This window comes from Marmota marmota, unplaced genomic scaffold, assembly GCF_001458135.2.
Source record: "Marmota marmota marmota unplaced genomic scaffold, marMar, whole genome shotgun sequence".
Classification (NCBI taxonomy): domain Eukaryota; kingdom Metazoa; phylum Chordata; class Mammalia; order Rodentia; family Sciuridae; genus Marmota; species Marmota marmota.
In genome coordinates this window covers 66,899,868-66,906,601 of record NW_026000026.1, presented here as the reverse complement: position 1 = coordinate 66,906,601, position 6,734 = coordinate 66,899,868, and positions in this window count along the sequence as shown.

The following is a 6,734-nucleotide window of genomic DNA, read 5'->3' as shown; positions in this document are numbered from 1 at the left end:
AGAGCCTGCAAATATTGATATCCTCTGACCCACTTATTCTCACATTGGAGAATCTATCCTAGGAAATGATTCTAAATGCCTGTGATGCAGTTTATAAGTAGGTATTTGTTGTACCAGGCCTCTCCTTAATTCTGATTTTGTTATTGGCCATTTTTTGTTGAGCATCTCCCATCTGTGCCTTTCACCTCTTGACTGGCACCCATTTCCTTCTCTCACATCTCCGGTGTCTTCTATTTCTTATCCCTTTGCTTCTCTCCATCCTCTTCCTGAGGCATGAGCTGTAGTCCAGAGTACCTATATACTGGGAGAACAGACCTCTCTTAAATAATGTCCAGTGCTCTAAACCCATAGTAGCTACTCTATCTACTCATCTCAAAGTCCTGCTGCTACTGGGCCTTGCCAGCTTCACACTTGCCATATAGAGAAAAAGGAATCATTAATGGAATATTCGATGACATGAAAATCATTTCTAATAAGCAGGGAGTAAAGCAGGCCAGGGGGCAATCAATTAAAAAATAACTTCCCTCAATACATTTTTTTTCATGAGCATTGAAACTATCCCTATAGGCATCTCTCCTAATTATCCATTAAGGTGGACCATCATTTCAAAATTACCTTACCTTCCTGACTGAATGTATGTGTGCTGCCTTTGGCATTCTTTGCCCCTACAAAAATTTGAGATTGAAAAAGTAGGATGTAAGCTGAATGTTGACCCTTAGGTTTTAAAAAGAAAGAAAAAATCCGGTGTTTGTAGTAACTCAAGGAAAAATAAAAAATGTATTTCTGTCATTAGAAATCCAACTAGAAATAGAGGGTGATGACTGAGAATGTTTGGAACAGTCTACACAGACCCACGTCCATCATTTTCAGAGTGCAGGGAAACAGAAGAGATAGAAATCTCTGGCTCATTATGCATCTACCTCCCCACTCTATCATGTAGCAAGGAACCTCAAGAGCATGCCTAAGACATGCAGCCCAGAAATCCAAGCTTAAATCACATTTGCTGAAACAACTGTCCTTTGTCCTCAGATTGAGAGAAGACATATAAAAGCACTGTTAGTGCTTTGGGAGTTAATAAATAGGAAATGCCATTCTCTAGAGAATGGTCTCAAAGGAGTTCTTGGTGGACACGTACCTTTGGTCCCCAAGGGATTCCTATCCCCATGGGAAGTAAAGCAAAAGGAGGAATACAAGAGAGGCTCCAGTAAAGCACAGAGCCTGAGAGAAGAGTCCAACTGTGCAGGTCTAAAGTGTTGTGGGTCTGTTTTCTTCCGTTTATTCTTGAGTATGGTGCAAAAGGACCCAAAGTTCATGATGACTTCAGTTATTAAATTCTTTCCTTTTCTTCATTCTGACAGGAATGACAACATATTGGTAAGTTATTCAATATGCAATCAATGTCCTAATTGCAGTTCATTGAAGGTTTTGTTACATTATTACATATAAAAATATGATTATCATTTTGCCTGTAAATATCATGCCAAGTTAATGACCAAAGAGAAGGAGTAATTGTCCAGAGCCCGTGTAACCAGAAAGATGTCAGGAAAAAGTGGGAAGGGGGAAAGGAGACATCCTCAACATCATTTTTATAAACAATAACATTTATTATAATATACTAAACATTTGTTATAATGACATTTGTAATAAATACTGGAGACATCAGGGTTAAGAGGAAATCAAAACCATATGTTTTTCTGGATTCTGAGGGCTCCCTATGCTCCATAGTACTTATGGGCAGTAAAAATACTGATACTCACATCCAGAAAATACAGTGAGAAAGATTTAATACATGTCCCTTTGATATAGAGGTGTATTCCATTACCCCCAATAAATGTGTTAAACTACTGAACTGGGAGGTTTGCCAGTTCTCCAATAGTTTGGATGTGTATGATGCTCTGCGGGCCACAAATTTTTCCAGCCTCTGTTGCAGTTTTCTCCCATAAGTAGGACTGTGGCATAATACAGATTTAAATAAGCATGGTTCTTTTACCATGTATTGATGGGCCACTGACACATAGGAAACAAATAGTGGTTAGAGAGAATCAATAGCTAGACAATCTTTCTCTGATAACAGGTCTCATTTTATTTCTGAGTAATAATCTATAATGCCAGGCCATTTTTTTGTTGTTGTTGTTGTTACCAGCCGTGACCACTCTATCCTTGAACCTAATTTTATGTCTAATGTTGCTCTGGAGACAAAGCCCTTTCTGATAGCCAGCCAAAGCCTCCTTGCTTTTAATTCATCATACTGCATTGCACTTAAAGTTCAAACTTAGGATTGGATTTCCAAGTACCATTCTGTTTCCTCACTCAGAGCATGCAGTTATGGCTGGATTTGCACAGCGGTCACCCAGTCGCTGCAGGGGCTTGTGAAATGTAATCAGGGAGTAATGTTGTGGCACTGTGAGGTCCCTGGAGCCAGGTGCTACATAAATACAAGGTATTAGAATATTTTGACCTGTGGGGGTGAATGGTGCTTTGATACATCTTCATCACATTGCATTGTGACAGGCCTCTGCGAAAAAACCCAAGACAATCAGCAGCTGGATTTATCTTGCTGTGTAAACCTCAGTGGGAGGCAGTCATACCTGCACTGCAAGCTGACATGGCTGCCACAGAAGACATGATTATCTCTATCTTTTATTAATTTCCTTTTTTTACAACTGTAAATGTGCAGCCCCAACTGCCTCTCTTCGTTAAACAGATCCTGATGCGAATGAGCTATCAACTGTTCTGTGCATTTTCTGAATAAAGGAACATTTAGGAAGAAGAAAAACTGACAGTCATATCCTTCTATAGATTAGATCTTATTAGCTCAAAGATGACTCTTGATTGTCTTCACTTTGAATACTGAGGCACTCAGAGATCTATGTAATAGCAGGTATGTAAAGCAGAAGCATCCAAGTGATCTAGCTAAGTATTTTACTCCTCACCTACATAATAGCTAGGTGATAAGGATCTAGATGCAAGTCCAGCCAATATTGAATCTGTAATAACAGAAATACCAAAGCACTATCTGCTACAAATGAAATTTCAGATGAGAGTGTCACACAGCAGAGTTATTTTTATTTGCTTATTCATCTAAAGCCATGTGAATTTTTAAGGAGCAAAAGACATAGTTTGTTTATGTTTGCAGAAAACCTACTGGGTTAGGCTTTTAGTGTTTATTGACTGGTAGCAACAGAAACTGCTTTAAAGCCCATCAGAGTCTTTGTCAAATACTCACCTTGGCAAGAAAAGAAAGGGTAAGCGAATGTTCTGCACAGCATTCCATGGTTACCCAATATAGAAGCAAATTGGAATCAGAGCACACCAGTCCGGAATTACAATCACCCAGACTGAGATAGGGGTAAAAATGGGATCCAGGCCACACTGTACTCCTCCTACAGTATTTTTCCCTTTCACGAAATCTTATCTTCAACCAGAACTTCAGGGAAAATGGTTCATGCAGTCAGCAGATAGAGGAGTTATCGGCTACCCAAGTTTAAAGGTAATGTGAACCCAGAGAGTTATCATTTAACATTGACAATGGGATAGTCTATGTTTCAAGATAAGGTAGAAATTTAAGCACTGACATAGAGAATCTGTAGGAATAGATTTTGGTTGCATGCACTGAGGTTTAGCAATGGTTGGGAGGTAATTTTTCCTTGGGACCCTATAGTAACCAAATAGAAATGTGTCCTTCTAGGACCACCCTTAATTTAAAATGGTAGTTCCCACCAGATAGCAAAGCTTTGAGTTGAAAATATAATGATCCACATCTTCTTTTAGATGAATATATTTATAATAAATGATTTTAATAGCAGATGAAAGATGACTGAAGAGCTGCATTTCTCAGACTGTTTTCTTAACTAAAAGTTCAATGTTCCGTCTTTAATCAAAAACCTGACCCACCAGATAAATGTGTTAGCTTTCATCATGCTCCTCCATTGATTAAATTTTGCCCAAGTTCAGATAATTAAATGGAAAGAAAAGGTAGAATAAAATTGGTTTTACTGTTCTTCAGTTGAAGTGTCCTATCAGTTGAGATTACTTCAAATAAAAATTTACATGTGATCACTTAGACTTTACACAGAACACAGAAAGTTTATTTGTAGTCCAAATGGATTTTAATTCTTGGATTGCCAATGGTTTACATTTATTAGATCAGTAATTGCTATTTGCTGTGAAGTTTATTAGGTAATGATTGCTGAATTAGATAATGTAGGTGAAATAGAAATGATTGAGTATTTAATTATAGACAGTTTAAATCATTAAATATAGGAATCACACTCATGTGCATCTTAGAGTCTAAGAAAGCTGTGAATGTGGGGGTGGTGGCTTATGGAAGAAAAAGGTACAGATTTTGAACCATTAAAATTGAACTATAAAAATAATAACCTTTGATTTTAAAATGAGATAGTTAAACTATACAAAAAGAGTATCTTTTTGAGAGTCATATAATTGATGAATAACCCAGCCAGGACCAGGACCTAGTCTTTTAGGTATTAGGCAGGGTCATGAGATTTATTCACAGAATGTACTTTCAATAAATATTTGGATGAATGCATGACATACAATGTTGTTCAAATCAACCCTTGTTGCCATTAGGAAATTAAATATCAGTCTCCTAAACAATAGGCAGAAATTATCACCTATACTAAACATTAGAAAGATAGATAGATAGATAGATAGATAAAAAGAAAAATTGATTCCCAGTTTTTAAATTTGGTACTTCTATTATTTTTCCAATTATGGAACTTTTTTTTCCTCTCTTTGAAAATTTCTGTGTGTTCAGAAGGAAATACTATGAGTGGGAATAATACATGAGTAGTGTCTAGTCAATGTCTGTGTAAATTGTTTTCATTTATCCAATCCCATTTTCCCCTTGACAATGAGTTTCAAATCAAAAATTATATGCATATTCCCACTTCCTTGTGGGAATTCCAGAGGCCTCTCTTCCCATATATAAGAAAATTATATATTAGGAAAGAAGAGGAGTAGGCATTGACGATAGACCCAGGATCACTTTATGTGCAAAGAGTAAGAGACCACCAGCTTTTCCTTCCTTCCTTCCTTCCTTCCTTCCTTCCTTCCTTCCTTCCTTCCTTCCTTCCTTCCTTCTTTTCTTCTCTTCTTTTAAAACAACAAATAACATTCTAAAAGCACATTAAAACTGTAGCTATTAATCCTGAAGCCCAGCCCCATTGAGGTATGATATTCCTACCTTAGGGGAGGCAAGGTGCTGCTGTTTTACAAAGAAGTCGGTTCTTATACTTAAGATTTTGAAATCCATGGCAGAGTTAATAACTTCAAAGACAAAGTTTTTCTATTTCAAGAGCCATATTTTCACAGAATAAAGCATTTATTGAAATGGCAATTTTGATAAAAATAAAAGCCTTAATTTTAAACTATCTACAATAAGATTAGTAAGAATGCCAGATTACGTAGAAACCATTCTTCACTTTTAAAATAAAATAAATCTCAATCAGCTGGAAGGAGGAAAGGAAGGAGAAGGGGATAAAAGCATAATGAGCAGATGCAAAGGTGACTCTGAAAAGGAAGCTTAGATAGGACCAGGAGTTCTGAAAGCAGGAGAGAAATGTAGCCCTCTTCTCAGACCTTTATAGTGGATGCAGAGAGCTGATCAGAAGAATGTCAGCATGGGACCACAGCTGCAGACAGAGATGGTGAAAGGTCAGATACAAATAGAGCCTAAGAGTCTCTCTTGGGTACCAAGAGGGGTTAAAAGAACACATTTACCAACTACCAATGATCCCAAAGTGGGAACAAAGGTGGCTGAGGGCGTAAACCAGAAGCGCCATTACAGCTGTGATGAGAGCATGCTGTTATAGATCAGGAGGCCCACGAGTTGGTGGTTATGGCAGATCAGGGACAAGAGGATCAAGGAGGAAAACTGATGACCCAAGGCCAGTAAAGAGGGGTGCAGGGCTGGGGACAAGAGAGTAGACCAATTGTGGCAGCAGATGGGGCCTGTGCTTTCCCTCATATCCTGGGATGGTTTTAAGAGTCACTAAGGTAGATTCAGACCTAAAGAGAAAGAGGAAAAAAAGGACTAGAAGTTGAATATCTGTGTGTAGACTCTGAATTGACTGAGAACTGTAGTAGTCAGGGAATTAAGACATAACTTAAGCTCAATTACAGAAAATGAAGTTTACGCATTTTAATTTATTTCCTGCTAAATGCACGCCTGCTACACCCACAAAATAAGTGTGGATCTACTTTGGGTGTTTGTAGATTAGGGGGTGCAGAGTCCTACCAGAACACCACAGTCTTCTGTGGTGGCATTTCTTAACCTGGGCACTACTGACATATTGGGTTACACAGCTTTTTTGTCACAGGGGACTGTCTTGTGTATTGTAGGATTTTTAGCAATATCCTTGACCTCCATCCACTAGACGACAGTGACAAACATTCCCCCCCACTTCCCGCCAATGTTGTTTTCAGACTTTGCCAAATGTCCTGAAGATGGTGGGGGGGTAAAATTGGCCCTGGGTGAGAAGCACTGTTCTAGATGCCCCCCAGGCAAAGCTGAGAAAGAAACCACAGAACTCAATAGAGCCCAGATTACATACAACAGATGTAGCCAATTTCTCAACTCACAAATGTGAAGTCAAAGCCAAGGTAGGTAAATTGACATTCATTCTGCCTGAATTTAAAGAGGAGAGCCAGGACTATAACCCAGATATCCTGACACCAAAATCTATGTTTTTGCTGGAATTTGAAATACCTCT